General features: G+C 46.4%; 2 long non-coding RNA genes across 2 annotated transcripts in view; one reads left to right on the plus strand and one right to left on the minus strand.

The window, feature by feature from the left end:
• The window catches only part of LOC120638960, a 58,732-nt gene extending 47,195 nt beyond the window's left edge, over nt 1-11,537 (minus strand). The window contains exon 1 of the long non-coding RNA XR_005661021.1: nt 11,507-11,537. This is a non-coding gene — a long non-coding RNA (uncharacterized LOC120638960). The remainder of the gene's footprint in view (nt 1-11,506) is intronic.
• The window catches only part of LOC103170215, a 180,155-nt gene that overhangs the window by 144,262 nt on the left and 19,180 nt on the right, over nt 1-16,713 (plus strand). The gene's annotated exons all lie outside the window — the stretch shown is intronic.

Here is a 16,713-nt window from a genome sequence, read left to right on the forward strand (position 1 = left end):
CTGTTAGTCATGAGCAGATGACAAATACCCTGCATTGCGACTTTGAATCGTTATTTCCCAATTTATCAGTAAACACATTTTTTAACCTTTCTCAGAGCTCTTCAACGCTTCCATAATGGAAGTGTTATGGTTTCAAGCGATGCACCGAAAAGCATCTTGCTCCCCATACGACTTAATGAACAGATCGACACCGACGGCATCGGACTATTGTAAACTCGAACGTATCGGCGACCAGATGGTTTGGAGACGATGGCGGTTATCTGTTTCGCATGTCTTTGGCAGGGCGTTCAAATCCAGTACCTTGTCTGATTGCTGTCAGATCACATTTCCAAGGGTCGGCAAGTGGTCGTTTCCCTTGTAATCCACCCAGTGGTGGCACTATAGTGACCTCCACTGGTTACTGACTTTCATCCCAAGATATGACCCGATCCACATCTGAATGCATTCGGAAAGTGCCCTCATGAGCCTGGGGTAGATTTCCCTACCTTCCAAGGACTTCCCCTCGAAAAAGCCAGAGAAACCCGGCCCATTGCATTTTATCTTTGACAAAAAGGACATTTTCTGAATTCATAACGATATTAATATACATTTGTTACGTGTTCACTATGGGCCATGCACTGTACTAAGTGCTTGGGAAGATAAAATGCAATCAGATCCGACACAGTCCCTGTCCCACAGGGGACTCACAGTCCTTTAGGGGAAGGGAGAACAGGTAATACTACTACTACTAATTGTGATACTTGTATGCCTCAGTTACCTCATCTGTAAAATGGGGACTGAGACCATGAGCCCCAGGTGGGATACAGGCTGTATCCAACCTCATTAGCTATCTACCCCAGCGCTTCGGAAATATCATAAAAAACTCTTGGGTGCTAAGCACTCTACTAAGCTCTGGGGTAGACACAAAGTAATCAGGTCAGACCCAAGTCCTATCCCAAGGAAGGCTGACAGTCTAATCAGCAGGGAGGACAGGTGTATTTTAATCCCCAATGCACAGATAAAGAAACTGAAGTTACAGAGCAGGCAAGTGGCAGAACTAGGATTAGAGGCCAGGTTTCCTGACACACCTAGGCCCCATGCTCTTTTCACTAGACTACATTGCTTTTCCCTGAACTGGGGAGAGATTAGCTCCAGGATGTACTTCAATCACTCAATCCATCATATTTACTGAGTGCTTCCTGCATGCCGAACACCTGTACTAAGCACTTAGGAGAGTAAACTATGACAGGGTTGGTAGAAACATTTCCTTGCCCAGTGAGCTTAGTCTATTTTCAACAACTAGAGAGGCAATGGAAATTGAGGGGATTTCTTGGTCTACTGTTTTTGTCTCCCTCGCCATCCTTTTCCAAATCACCTGACAAACAGGTTTTTATGTCACTGGTTAGAAGAACCTTGGGATACTTGATTCTAGTCTCAGTCCCTTTTCAGGTGGCAGCCAAGGGAAAGGAATAGCCAGACCAGTTTGCCAAGTATGGGTGGATTTGGAATCCTCTGTGTTCTTGCATATCTGATGCTCGATCAATACTTTGTCTGCTTCAGAATAAGAACGATATTCATTACGTGCTCATTACGTGCCAAGTCCTGGGGCTAGAAACAAAATCATCGGATCGGATGCAGAAGCTATCCCATATAGGGCCGCAGTCGTAGATCTAGGGAGGGCAGATCTTGTAGTCCCCATTTTACAGATGAGGCAACTGAAGCCCAGAGAGGTTAAAGTCACCCAGAGGACCAGTGATAGCTGGGATCAGAACCTGTCCTGATTCCCAATCCCGAGATCCTTCTGCTAGCCCACGCTGCCAAATTCGATGCTTCGCCTTCAGGCATCAGGATTCAGAGTGACTTTTTAATCCAAGGGGATTTGGGAGACTACCGAGGTTACTTTGAGTTTTAGATTGTGAGCCCCAGAGGGAAAGGAACTACCTGGGTAGTTAGTTCTCCCAGCACTTCGGACGATACTCCGCACATAGTAGTGCAGAGTAAGCAGCGAATAAATACTTTCAATCAAGCAATCAGTCAGTGGTATGAATCGAACGCTCACTGGGTGCAGAAGACTGTACTAAGCATTTGGGAATCAATCCGTGGTATTTGTTGAGCGCTTAGTGTTTGCAGAGCACTGTACTGGGCGCTTGGGAGAGTACGACCCAGCAATATAAGAAACACATTGCCTGCCCACAATGATCTTACAGTATAGAAGTCGTGGACGTCTACTACCCCCCCCCCGCCCCAACTACTACTTAAAGCGCCCTGTGAGACTGCTGCTCCCTCCTCCCTGTTTTTCAAGGCTAGAACCTGACCAACCCCAGACAGTGAAGCAGTGAAGCAGTGAAGCAGCGTGGCTCAGTGGAAAGAGCACGGGCTTTGGAGTCAGGGCTCATGAGTTCGAATCCCAGCTCTGCCACTTGTCGGCTGTGTGACTGTGGGCAAGTCACTTAACTTCTCTGTGCCTCAGTTCCCTCATCTGTAAAATGGGGATTAAGACTGTGAGCCCCACGTGGGACAACCTGATTCCCCTATGTCTACCCCAGCACTTAGAACAGTGCTCGGCACATAGTAAGCGCTTAACAAATACCAACAACAGTGCTGGAGGAGGGAAAGCCTCACCATTGGACCGAGACAGAAGTCACTCCATTCTTGACATCACCCAGAAGCCTGTTTTTCTGGGTGGAGTAGTGAAAGGCCGGCCGGCTGACTGGCCGGCTGGCTGGCCGGCCACGAGTTGGTTAGACCATGACCTAATACGGAGTCTTCCGTCCAGCAGCTCGGTCAGCAGGATGCCCGATTTAGGATGGAAAACAGAATCCCTCGTGGAAGAGAGGTGGAAAAACAGACGGGAAGGGAAGCAGCATGGCCTAGTGGAAAGACCCAGGGACTAGGAGTCAGCAGACGTGGGTTCTAATCCTGGCTCTGTCGCATGTCTGCTGTGTGACCTCGGGCAAGTCATTTCTCTGTGTCTCAGTTACTTCATCTGTAAAATGGGGATTAAGACTGAGCCCCATGAGGGACAGGGTCTGTGTCTGATCTGATTACCTTGAATCCACCCCGGCACTTAGAACAGTGCTTGGGACTTAATAAGTGCTTAATGCTATTATTGCTATTATTATTATCATTAAGGGCAAGGGAGAAAGGGGGCCAAGGCAAATTTCCCCGATTTATAATTTACTGTACTGTCTCCCCCTGAAGACCAAAAGCTCCAGGTAGTCAGGGATCATATCTTCCAACTGGAGTGTATTGTACAAGGGGTTACTGCAGTGGTTGGAGACACAGTGAGTGCTCAATAATTACCACTGACTGACTGACTGACCGAATGAGCAGCAATAGGAACCAAAGAACACATCAGAAGCCTCTGACCCCCAGGCTCTACTTTCACCTATTTATTTTGTTAATGAAATGTACATCGCCTTGATTCTATTTAGTTGCCATTGTTTTTACGAGATGTTCTTCCCCTTGACTCTATTTATTGCCATTGTTCTCATCTGTCTGTCTCCCCCGATTAGACTGTAAGCCCGTCAAAGGGCAGGCACTGTATCTGTTGCCGACTTGTTCATTCCAAGCGCTTAGTACAGTGCTCTGCACATAGTAAGCGCTCAATAAACACTATTGAATGAATGAATGAACATATCGGAAGACTGTCAACCATCATCCAACTTCTCTTACTTCAGAATCCCCCTCCAGCAAATCCAGAATGTGCCTTCACTCTCCCAAGTGATTAGTACAGTGCTTGGCACACAGTAAGCATTCAATAAATACCACTGATTAACTGACCTGCTGGGTGAAATGCCCTGAACTAAGTACTCGGCCAAAACAAATGTGAGTATTCAACAGCCTTGTAATTCTGTGGAACTGTTGGAGACTAAACTCTATCTCAATTCGAAGTCTGAGTGCCCTGCCTCACCTTGCCACGGTTCCGTGGGCACGATCTCCAAGGGCCACGAAAACCAGCGGTTCTCAGGGAGAACTCCTACTCTCCTAATAATGAATTCAGAATGGCTTATTTCCACGGTGATTTACAAAATTCTTCCAACTGAATATTACATTTGGGTCACTTTAAACACCTGTTTTCCCCGTGAATGAGCTGCCCATCCCTTTTCCCCCTGGGATGGCGAATACATGGATGCCCCCCTAAGGGCAAAACTGGACATGTGATCAGATGCTTCTGTTCTCCCGGTTTAGGGGTCATCGAGGACCATATGCAGCACTTAGTACAGTGTCCTGCAGAGAGTAAGTATTCAATCAATACCACTGACTGGTAACTCCCTCCTTCCATTTGTCCCTCTTACTTTTGTCCCACTGTCTGTCTCACCTAAAAGAGTGTGAGGGGGGCCGGATGGAGATGGGGAATGTCCAAGCTCCAGAGAGGGCAGAGAGGAGGAGTGAACTTTAGCTGGGGACCACCCAGCTCCCTCTGGCCAGGCAGGATCCACCAGAATCCAGATATGCCCTGATGCTTTCCATCTATCAGAAATGGCTCATGAGAAGGATCAGACAACACCAAGAGTAGTGAACAGACAGCTGGGTAGAATGCCAAAGTAGGCTTCCTGCTGGTAATGGCTATTCTTCAAACCTCCAGGGCGGGGGAAAAATCCTGGTTCATCTCAGCCCTACTATGTCCCAACACCCATCTGGGCATGGGAGCTAAAAACATTACGGAACCATGAGATCAGTCACGCAATTTGCAAATCAGCCTTGCAAATAAGGCCAAAACAACTGACCGGCAGAAGAAGTTTGGTTTGGGCCTGTTTTTTTTTCCTTTCCTTTTTTTTTTTTTTTTTTAAAGCTGTCCCTTTCTCTACAGAAGGCCCCTAGGCAATTCAATTCTTACTTCCTTACTTGTCTAGGGCGGAAAATCGTTTCCCATGAGGAGTCCTCCTGAATCCCAAATGCCATCCTATTCCCTTCTCTGTCACGCATCTTGCTCTCTCCCTACACTAGGCATTTAGGATCTTTAGTCCACAATTACCCAGGGATCCCGAGGCTTTTCACTGCTAGCCTTCCCCACAGACAAGCGGTGCATTATCGGAAACCCTGTTGCCAGACGGGAAACTGGAAGCCTAGGAAATGTTGAGAGGATTTTCCAAGGCCAGAGAGATCGAGTCTCTGGCTGGGCCAAGAGCAGAACCCAATAACCGCACCCTCCTTGGCCCTCTCTGATTTCTCTGACTTTTCTTGCCAACAAGCTGGGCTCTGTGTGGAACATGAAGTTGGGCCCAGACCCTGCTCCACAACAACTGGACCAGCCTGCTTTCCAATTCCTCCCCGCCTGTGGCTCCTTCTTAGCTGAGAAAACGCAAGATCAATATCTGTATTCAGCCCAAACCCACTGCAGGAAAAGTTAAATGTACTGCCACTGGCCCAGTTCCAGCTTAGAAAGCTAAACAAGGTTCTCATGGATAAAGCAGCCACTGGTCTCCACTGTGACCTTTTTCTCCATCCAAAAATCCAAAATAGGACAATGATCCAACTAGCAGGCCTGGAAAGCAAACTTTAGGGAGCACAGACCTGTGTGAGAGGGAGGGAGAGGAGCCAGTGTCTGTCTGGGGAAAGGGGAGACACGGATCTGGGAGATGAGTACAAGAGACTATCTTTGCTTCTGTCCCTTTGCTCCCTGTTGTTGCGGAGAGAAATGTACCCAAGACTGGGAAGGGAGCTGTCTCTTAATTCGCCAAGGCTTTAAAAAAATGCAAAAAGACTTGGAGTACAAGCCCCGCTGCTAAACCGCAAGTTCTCTGAGGTCATGGAACGAGTTTCTTCCTTCCGCTGTATGCAGCCTAAGTGCTTAGTACAGTGTTCGGCCTAGAGCAGGGACGCAACAAATGCCAGTGGTTGATTAAGTAAATTCATACCTGGGTGCTGGATTGAGGGGGGGATAGGTAGACCGAATAAAGAAAATGAATTGAAAAAGCTGGTGAAAGAATTTGAATCACTATCCAATCCAAGCTCTCCATACGCTTGGGAACAATGACTGGTTTGGCTACTATTAAAAATCTTTCCTTGTTCAAATCCAAGGTGCCTACAAATATCAGAGATACACAGTATATTTTCATCCATTTTTTTATGGTACTTGTTAAGTGCTTACTATGTTCCACACACTGTACTAAGTGCTGGGGTAGCTACAAGAGAATCAAATTGGGCACATCTCTCCCAGATGCAGCTCAGTCTAAATCAGGAGAAGGAAGATTTAATCCCTGTTTTACAGAGGAGGTAACAGAGGTACAGAGAACCTAAGTGACTTGCCCAAGGTCATCCAGCAAGTGCAGAGCCAGGATTAACTTCCCCAGGTCCTCTCTCTCCCAGGCCCAAGCTCTTCCCGCTAGGCCATGCCGCTTCATAGCGTTCCCCCCAGCATTTAAATGTGGGTGGTTATTTTGTTGTTATTTTAAAATTAAGACTAAGTATTCCTGGAATGACAATCGTGGTATTTATTAAGTGCTTATTATGTGTTAAGGACTGGGATGGATTGAAGATAATCAGATCAGACACATCCCCATTCCACATGGGGCTCACAATCTCGGAGATGGGAAGAGTAAATTCATTACCCTCATTTTACAGATGAGGAAACTGAGGCCCAAGGGACTTGCCCAAGACCATACGGGAGGCCAGGGGTGGAGCAGGGATTAGACCCCAGGTTCCCGACTCCCAGTCCTGTGCTTTTTCCACTGTGTGTGATGGAGGTTTTAATTCTCTTTTCAAAACAACCCAGACTCCGCTCTGGGTTGAAAGAACAGCCCTAGGTAATCCCCGAAGGCAGAGGTATCTTTCAGAAGCTCCCCGTAGCCAGCCGTAAACAAATTAAGCCTGCAGGCTGACCTGCGGCATGCTGGTGATGGCACCTTCCCAGCACCTGCCTCTCTCACCGGACTGGGTTGTCTTGAAGGCATTGATCTCCCTCTCGAATTCTCAGTCTGCGTTTCGGCCCCTCCCCTGACAATGCCCATCACTGCTCTGAATCACTGGGAATGAAAAGTGCCCTTTTTAGTGGTCCTCGTGGCCGATCGGCGGAGCGAGTGTGTCAGAATCAAGGCTGCAGCTTTTGGGAGGAAAAGAAAAAATGACTCCGAGAGGTCTGAGCTTAAAAAATGAAAATCGACCACGGTGGTGACTCGGAGACTAGGCAGGGAAGAGGACGACTGGGGAGAGGGATGAGGCCAGAAAACACAGGAAGCAATAAGGAGGTGGCAGAGGAGAAGCCTCAGTTGTGATATTTCAAAAGGGATTACTCATCTGAGTGAAAGCCACTTCCAGACCTGTCCAAATTCTCCTTCCTTCCTTCCTTCTGCCAATCCAGGCATCATCCCTGCTCATAGAAGTGCCTTTGAAGTTAGAGAACGCTCTGTCTGCAGGAGGCCCGGGGCAACCTCAGGGGGAGGACTAGCCTGATTGATTTTGCTCGCCAAAATAGTTTCCAGAATGTTTTTCCGCTCCTCTACGGCCCACCTCTCCACTCACCCTCCTGAATTGGTGCCGTGATTTCCCCGACTTACTATTCACTGGCCAGGCACACTCACACATAGGCCCAGCCAGTCTCGGGGCCACACTTGAGCCGGGCTCCTGAATGGAGGGACTGAAAGGGCACACCAGGCCAGAAAACCCCCAGTTTTAGGAAGGGGAGAGAGAGCTTGAACAAGTGCCTCAGCGGTGATTTTCTTGATTATGCACAAAATAAATGGGCTCATTCAAAATGCTTGTGCAGGCACAGAAGTCCCTCGGAACAAGTCCCAGAACGCAAAGGGGCCCTTAAGCTGTCCGGCACACTGAGGATGGAGAGTCCCATCTTCACAGAGTGAGGCAGGGTCTGGCTGGACCAAAAGAGGCTTGGAGATCAGGTTCGGGTTCGGGTCCACACTGCTCGGGGCTTGGATTGGCCGCGTTCGGACAAATAAAAGGATTCAGGCTTTGGAAGATTATCATTAATAGTCATAATAGTAAGAATAATAAACCTAATTATAGTCACAATATATATAGGTTCCCCATATAGTGTGTGTGTGTAAATCTGGAGATATATATATATTTTTACTAGTAGTAGCCTCGTAATAATAATAATAATAATAATGTTGGTATTTGTTAAGCTCTTACTACGTGCAGAGCAGTGTTCTAAGCGCTGGGGTAGATACAGGGGAGTGAGGTTGTCCCACGTGAGGCTCACAGTCTTCATCCCCATTTTACAGATGAGGGAACTGAGGCACAGAGAAGTGAAGTGATTTGCCCACAGTCACACAGCTGACAAGGGGCAGAGTCGGAATTTGAATCCATGACTCCTCTGACTCCCAAGCCCAGGCTCTTTCCACTGAGCTTCGCTGCTTCTCTAAGCAGCAAGAAGATTTAGATTTACATAAGATTTAGTAGAGAAGATTTATGAAGAAGAAGGTCATGAGTTCGAATCCCGGCTCTGCCACTTGTCAGCTGTGTGACTGTGGGCAAGTCACTTAACTTCTCTGTGCCTCAGTTACCTCATCTTGTAAAATGGGGATTAACTGTGAGCCTCACGTGGGACAACCTGATTACCCTGTATCTACCCCAGCGTTTAGAACAGTGCTCGGCACATAGTAAGCGCTTAACAAATACCAACATTATTATTATTATTATTTTGTGTGTCTAGTAAAAAATCTTTTTTAGTGGAAATAGACTACGTACATTAACTGGAATTAGAATGATAGTAAGCAATGATGATAATAATGGCATTTATTCTGTCTCCCCCGATTAGACTGTAAGCCCGTCAAACGGCAGAGACTGTCTCTATCTGTTGCTGACTTGTTCATTCCAAGCGCTTAGTACAGTGCTCTGCACATAGTAAGCGCTCAATAAATACTATTGAATGAATGAATGAATAATGGCACTCACTCTTCTAAGAGCTGGGGTAGATACACGTTAATCAGTCCTTGTCTCACATGGGGCTCACAGTCTAAGTAGGAGGGAAGATAGGTATTTATTCTCCATTTTACAATGATAAAACAGAGGCAAAGGAGAAGTTCAATGACTTGCCCAAGGTCACCCACTAGGCAATTAGTAGAGTCAGGGTTAGAACCCAGGTCCTCTAACTCCCAGGCCTGTGCTATTTCCACTAGACCATTTCACTTCCGGCCTACGTACTAGATACCAAAGTACTGTGCCAAATTTAGGGGACGATACAAAATAATCTGATCAGACCTTGCCCTGTTCCCACAAAGACTCGTAATCTACGAGGGAAGAAGAGCATAAATCTTGTTCCAATTTTTCAGGGGAGAAAATGGAAGCCCAGAGGAGTTTCTCAGCACGCAGCAGAACTTGGATTAGAACCTCAAACCCCTCACTTCCAGTCCCATGCTTTTTCCACAAGATCACACTTCCTCCTTCTAAGGAGGTTCTAATGCAATCGATAGACACTGGGGAGGGGAAAGAGTGGGCAAGAAAAAGCACGAGGAACAGTGGAAATGGTTTATTTTTCCCTAGTCCCTAGCTCTCTCTCAAACCTTTCATAAGACTTCCTAAATACCATTGCAGTTCACTAGTCTCTGCCTTAACCCCACCCTGGCTCTTCTCACTCTGGCACTGATCTTACCACCCACCTAAAGCAGTGGACTTATCCCCTTACATCTCCTGCCTCCACCTACAACTTATTCTCCAAGGACGGCCAGTAGACAGTCTTACCATCAGCCCAGCGGTTATGATAGGCAGAGGCAATTCTAATAGTGCTCTGCACATAGTAAGTACTTTACAAATACCAACATTCTAATAGGAATGGTAACTGTAATATTCATTAAGCGCTCTGTACCAAGCACCATACTGAGCACTGGGGTAGATCCAAGAGGATCAGGTCCCACCTAGGGGTCACAGTCTAAGTAGAAGGGAGCACAGGTACCGAATTGCCATTTTGCAGATGAGGAAAGTGAGGCACAGAAAAGTGAAGTTGCCCAAAGTCACACGACAGGCAAGTGAAGAAGGAGGGTGGCCCAGTGGACAGAGCACAGTCCTGGGAGTCAGAAGGACCTGGGTTCTAGTCCCAGCTCTGCCACTTGTCCGCTGTGTGTGACCTTGGGCAGGTCACTTCACTTCCCTGAGCCTCAGTTACCCCATCTGGAAAACAGGGATTAAAACTGTGAGCCCCAGATGGGACACAGGCCGTGTCCAACTCAATTACCTTGTATCTACTATCTGCCTGGCACATAGTAAGCGCTTAACAAACTCCATTTTTAAAAAGTAAGGATTACCAGAACAATGCGCTATTGGGTGAATTGTCTACAGAATGAAGACAGACTTCAGACTATGCTATATAAGCAGCAGGCAACTCGGCCTTACTGAATTGCACTGGAGAAGGCAGGGCTATCTTCAGGGGTTATCAAGTTCCACCCCAATGTAGGGGAAGTCTAGACCGGCTTCTAAAACACTCGCATCTTCCTTTTAGCTCCCAAAGAAAGTCGACTGTCCAAACCAGCAATTTGAACTCGAAGGTGGTTCTCAAACTGGGCAAGGTTCATTTGTCAAAAGGATTCATTGAGTGGCCCTGAGAAAGACATCCTTCTGACGTCCCTCATTGCTTTACATCCGGAACCTTGAACTCAAAAACGAAATGCTGCTTTGGACAATGGCTCTCGCCTGGTCTTTTGTTTTTAATTGAGTCTCCTTTCTATTTTACACAGTTCTTCAACTTTCGTTTTTTATTCTGCTGAGCTGACCTCTCACCTACTTTGAATGATTCACCAGAATATTCACTGCCCTGGAATGTTGGCTTTAAACAAACTACAGCAAGTCATTTAAAATAAACACAACTGTGCTTTCATCTCACAGTAATCTGTGTTAACTACAGATTTCGCACACAGTACCACAGGATATGTTAAATTAAAATTGCAATCTTCACATCGAAACTCAATGCCAAATTGAGTCACCAAGCCTTGGTTATGTGTATACTCACCCACTATGATAGGCATGAGTAACAGACAACTCTGTTAACTCTTTCTGGGAATCAATTCCCTCTCCCCACTAATTCACCCAAAACCCCAAGTTCACTGAAAATGAAGGCAACCCTTAAATGTCTTGGAAACAGTCCTTGGATCTCAACTCTGAGTCAATCGATCGTGAACACATCCGTGAAAAGTCGGGAACTGAACAGATGAAGTTTGATCTCTATTCGATAACTGTGGTATTTGTCAAACCTCTTAAGCACTGTGACACTCACCCCAGCTCCACAATACTTGTGTAAATTTGCTTATACTCTATTTCCCCCATCCCTAATCCACTTTAATGAGCATCTTTCCCTGTTGACTGTAAACTCCCGGTGCGCAGGGATCGCATCTACCAACTCTGCCGTATTGCACTTTTCCAAGGGCTCAATTCAGGGCTCTGCACAGAATAAGCCTCAATAAATACCACTGATTGACTGACTGACTGTTCAAGCACTATGTGTCAAACACCGTTCTAAGATACAGGTTGAACCCAGTCTCTGTCCGACACAGGGGTCCCAGTCTAAGGGGCAGGGAGCAGGTATTTAATCCCCTCTCTTTGGTGGAGGAAACTGAGACGCAGAGAAGTGACTTACCCAAGGTTACACGGCAGGCAGATGGAGGAGCCAGAATCAGAACCCAGATCCTCTGACTCCAAGGTCCGTACTCTTTCCACTAGGCCATACTGCTTCTGTGCTCAAGAAACAAGGAAAAAAATTGAGTTAGATCTTGTGGAGAGAGATGAGATGTGCAGTCCCTGACTCCCTTCCTCCATCCCCGCTGGCTTCAACCCCCTAAAAGAGCCAAAGAAATGAAGGTGTTTAAATTCCGATGGCAGAGAAGGCCCTCGATCCTCTCTGGAGTCGTGGTGCTTAGCACCTCCTTGGAGACAGTGGAAAAAGTTTTTTCCGGACTCCAGCTGAACACAGTCCCTAATACAGAGTTATTTCAAAGCACCCTTCTACCAAAAATAAATAAATAAAAAATCTGGTTGAAACAGATTATGAGATGAATGGAGCTTTTGTATTGCTGCTTCACAGTCCAGACGCTCAGTACAAGATCCGACATTTCCCAGGATGCCAGTGCGCTTAATGACACAGCTCCTACTGTGAGCAGGCTCCATTTCCTAATTCCAGGCCAGAGAGTTAACCTTAATCCACCAAGGAGCCATAATGCCCCAGCCCCAACCAGTCAATCCAACCGAGGTAATCTTTGAGTACTTTCTGTGCTTGGACCTCTGCTGCAAGTGCTCAGGAGAGTGTAATAAAATAGAATTTATAAACTGGATCCCTGCCCTCAAGGAGCATACAGTTTAGAAGTCTGAGGAGGTTGCAGTTTGGGTAACGGGCCACCAAGTTAGGAATCGCGTAATAAAAACTCGGGAGGGTTAAACCCGATAGCCCACTCCTAAATGTCTTCAATGAATGCATTTCTGCTTCCTCTGGCTCATCATTGAGGAAAACAGACCCACAGTGTTCAGGAAGTGTTCGCTTTTAAGGAAACAGGAAGACATAAAATACCTTGGGATTGAACAGTTCGCTCATAATGAAGCTTGGCCCCTGTTAAAAGGAAACAAAAAACAGAATAAGTCTTTCCTATTCACTGACCAGCCAATTAATGCCTCTTTGGTTACAGTGCCTTCTAAACTGGTGATCAGGGGATTCCCAAGGCACTTACAGCTACAGAATACGGACGAGTCATCGGCCGGCCGCTGAAGACGGACGATGAATAGTTTAGGCTGATGAATATATTTGATGTGGACCACAAGAAAACCAGGGAAAACCACAGACCTTCAGCCTGTTTCTTTTACCTCTTCCACAGGGTTCTTGTCAGTTAATAATAATAATGGTATTTAGTCAAGTGCCTACTAAGTGCCAAGCACCGTTCTAAGTGCTCGGGGAACTACAAGTTAATCAGGTCGAAAAGAGTCCCTGTCCCACATGGGGCTCACACTTTTATCTCCATTTTACAGATGCGGTAACTGAGGCACAGAGAAGTGAAGTGATTTGCCCTAGGCCACACAGCAGATATGTGGCAGAGCTGGGATTAGACTGTAAGCCCTCTGTGGGCAGGGGTTGTCTCTCTTTATTGCAGTATTGTACTTTCCAAGCACTTAATGCAGTGCTCTGCACACAGTAAGCACTCAATAAATATGACTGAATGAATGAACCCTGGTCCTTCTGACTCCCAGGCCTGGACTCTATCCACTAAGCCACACTCTGAGGGCTGTCATGATTTGTAAGGTATCAGGAGCTACTTTTACCTGTCAATGTTTTTCTCCTATAGATGAAGTGCCAGCCACGACATAGTAACAGGGCATCTCAGCTTCAGGAGATAAGGCAGTCATTTCTACCTTTTAACGTTTCTTCCCCCTCCTCCCCATGACTCTTCTCTGCGGATTGCTTACAAAATGTGGTAAGATGCTTGTGACCTACTCCTGCTTTAGATAGAATATCTTATGTCTGTACCTGTCAATGGACGTACTAATTACCCAGATCAATCACTGAATCAAACAACAGTAATTTACTGAGCACTTACTCTATGCATCAGATTCTTACCCTTTAGGCACTCGGTATTCACCCCTCCCTCAGCCTCCCAGCCCTTATGTACATATCCATAATTTATTTCTATTAAAGCCTGCATTGTACTAAACACTTGGGAGAGTACAATAGAACACAGCTGGCAGACCTGGGAGACACGTTTCCTGCCCACAAGGAGCTTCTAGTCTAGACAGGGAAAGGGGGCTGCCTGGCCGGAAAGCCCGCCAGAACTCCTCAGCCAGTTAATCAGTCAATGGCATTTATTGAGTACTTACTGGGTTCAGAGTACTGTACTAAGCACTTGGGAGAGTACAACACAACAGATTTGGTAGATACGTTCCCTGTCCACAACATGCTTATAGTCTAGAGAACAGTCCAAAACCTTTAAGCCCAAGCATTCAACCTCCTTCCTCATACACCGGCTGCTTAAGAAGCCAGAGAGTACTGAGGGGTTTACTTTTAGAAGGAAACAAATAAGTCTGAAAAGGTGAGTGGATTTCCTCCACCTTGAGTTGTTTCAAGCAAGCAGTTGACTGTTTGACCAATCCTCCAAATAGCAGTGTTGGAAAACCCAAGCTGAACCAGCAAGAGCACGGAGGCCTTGTTGTGTGTTTTGCAAGTATTAGGATTTAAAAATAGAAAAAAATGACAGACGCTGGTTCTCCGGTCTTTTTCAAACCATAGATATAGCTCAGTTTCAGGACGAGTTGGAGAAAGCTTTCATCCTAGAGCCAATTAAAGCTTCGCCTGGAAGGGTCACTTGATCCATCGAACAAAGTGGGCGAAGGGCCAGGAAGCATCTGTAGCCTCCTGCTGAGGCTTCTGAAGAGGAGACGAGAGTGAGTGGCTAAAGGGGCAGAAGAGACGGTTCCACCCTCCCACCCCCGACTCTCTTAGGACTAGAGCGGAAGCGATCCTAGAGTGGGGAGGATAGTACTGGCCCCATTACCATAGTCCCTGCCCTTCACCCCTTTCTAAAAAAGCCTCGCTGGCACGCAAGGGGATGGGGACAAACTTGGGGAAGGGTAGGGGCTCCCTGGGTTCTGTTCAGATAGGGAGTCGAATGTTTGGGCTTAAAGGTTTTGGACTGTTCTCTAGACTGTAAGCATGTTAATAATAATAATAATGTTGGTATTTGCTAAGCGCTTACTATGTGCCGAGCACTGTCCTAAGCGCTGGGGTAGACATAGGGGAATCAGGTTGTCCCACGTGGGGCTCACAGTCTTAATCCCCATTTTACAGATGAGGGAACTGAGGCACAGAGAAGTTAAGTGACTTGCCCACAGTCACACAGCCGACAAGTGGCAGAGCTGGGATTCAAACTCATGAGCCCTGACTCCAAAGCCCGTGCTCTTTCCACTGAGCCACGATGTTGTGGGCAGGGGACGTATCTATCAAATCTGTTGTGTTGTACTCTTCTGAGCCCTTAGTACAGTACTCTGAACCCAGTAAGAACTCAAATTCCACTGATGAGGCTTAGAAGCAGCATGGCCTAGAGGAGAGAACACAGGCCTGGGAGTCAGAGGACCTGGGTTGTAATTCCGGCTCCTCCACTTGAAGGCTGTGAGACACTTAACATGTCAATTAACTTCTCTGTGCCGCAGTTACCACACCTATAAAATGGGGATTAAGACTGTGAGCCCTTTTGTGGTACAAGGACTGAGTCTAACCAGAATATCTTGCATCTACCACAACATTTAGTACAGAGCCTGGTACATAGTAAGTGCCTAACGAATACCAGAAAAAAAAATTCCACTCAATTTGAAGCTGCTTGAGGGCAGAATGCATGTCTCCTAACTCTACTGGACTCTCCCAAGCATTTAAGCAAGCACTCTTGCACCCAGTTAGGGCTCCATAAAACTACTGACTGACTGATTGTTCGGAAAGAAGTGACTGGCATGTCACAAGTTTACTTCTCCTTAAAATGCAGACCTAAGAATTCCAGAATCTGAAATCTGTCTGGGGAGTCCAGTATATTTTACAGCCAAAATGGTGGCTAGGGGTTACAGGGAACTGTAACAGTACTTGTCTTCTGAATGACTCAGCTTGAGGTGGGAAGCTGATGAGATGGCAGTGCAGGAAGGGGGGAATAAAGAAAATGATTGTCGAAGAAAAAAATCAAGTGACAACTTTTAAAAAGGCAGATTGCCGTGTTTTGAATTTGATGGCAAACGAGCACAGACTGATTGACTGGCAAAAGATTATGTTAAAGGCATTAAAAAATAACGCACGAGAGATTGACAAATGGAATTGTCTCTAGATCAGGGCTTTCCAAGGACCATACCCAGGCACCTAAGAGGGCCATGAGTATACTGACGTATGATCTGCAGGGGCCTTGTGGAGAGAGTATAGGGCGGGGAGTCTCAGGTCCCAGGTTTTAATCCTGACTGCCATTTGCCTGCTGTGTGACCTTGGGCAAGTCATTTAATGTTCCTGTGTGCCTCAGTTACCTCATCTGTAAAATGGGGATTCAATATCTGTTCTCCTTCTCACAGCGTGAGACACGTTTGGGACGGGACTGTGTCCAATCTGATTACCTTGTATTTACCCCCATGCTTAGTGCAGCGTCTGGCACATACTAAGTATTTAACAAGTACCATTAAAAAGAAAAAAAAAAGTTGGGAGCTTCACTCCAGAAAATGAGAAGGAGCCTGGTGTACGCTTCATGCCAAAGAAAGAGCAAATCTAATCCCACAAAAATGTAGCAGTAAAAAAGGAAATGATGACTAATTAATTAAGAGGAAAAGAAATAAACCTCAGAGTCTTTTTCCAATCAGCTTCCCTCCACTTCCTTTATAAGGGCAATAGCAAAGAGCAAATCCCTGTTAACACCAAAATGTTACTGTAGGAATAATTCTGAGACGCTTCAATGGACCAGGGAGGCTGAGAACCAGCACCTTCCCACCCTTTTACAACCTGAGAACAGATTTTCCTTAAGTAGAATGAATCCTGCTTCTAAAGAGTCCCAGGGGCTGGGGAAAGGAGGAGAGGGAGGAGAGGGAGGGAGGAATTGTGTTACAAGCAATTTTCACTAGAGGCAGGGGACTGCTGCTTCCAACACTCGCTCCCCAAACCCAGGGTTAAATACAGATTGTCCCCTTAATCTCGGCCAGCCATCTCACCTTGTGTGTTGGGAAATCAGGCCGGGCCAGGGCAGGAACAGTGGACATGATTTTAACAACACCATGGCAGGATCTTCTACGTGTCTTCATGCTTCTCTCAGGAGGACTGTATTGAAAATATATCCATTTGAGTCTCTGTCA

Source organism: Ornithorhynchus anatinus, chromosome 18 (assembly GCF_004115215.2).
Source record: "Ornithorhynchus anatinus isolate Pmale09 chromosome 18, mOrnAna1.pri.v4, whole genome shotgun sequence".
Taxonomy (NCBI): Eukaryota; Metazoa; Chordata; class Mammalia; order Monotremata; family Ornithorhynchidae; genus Ornithorhynchus; species Ornithorhynchus anatinus.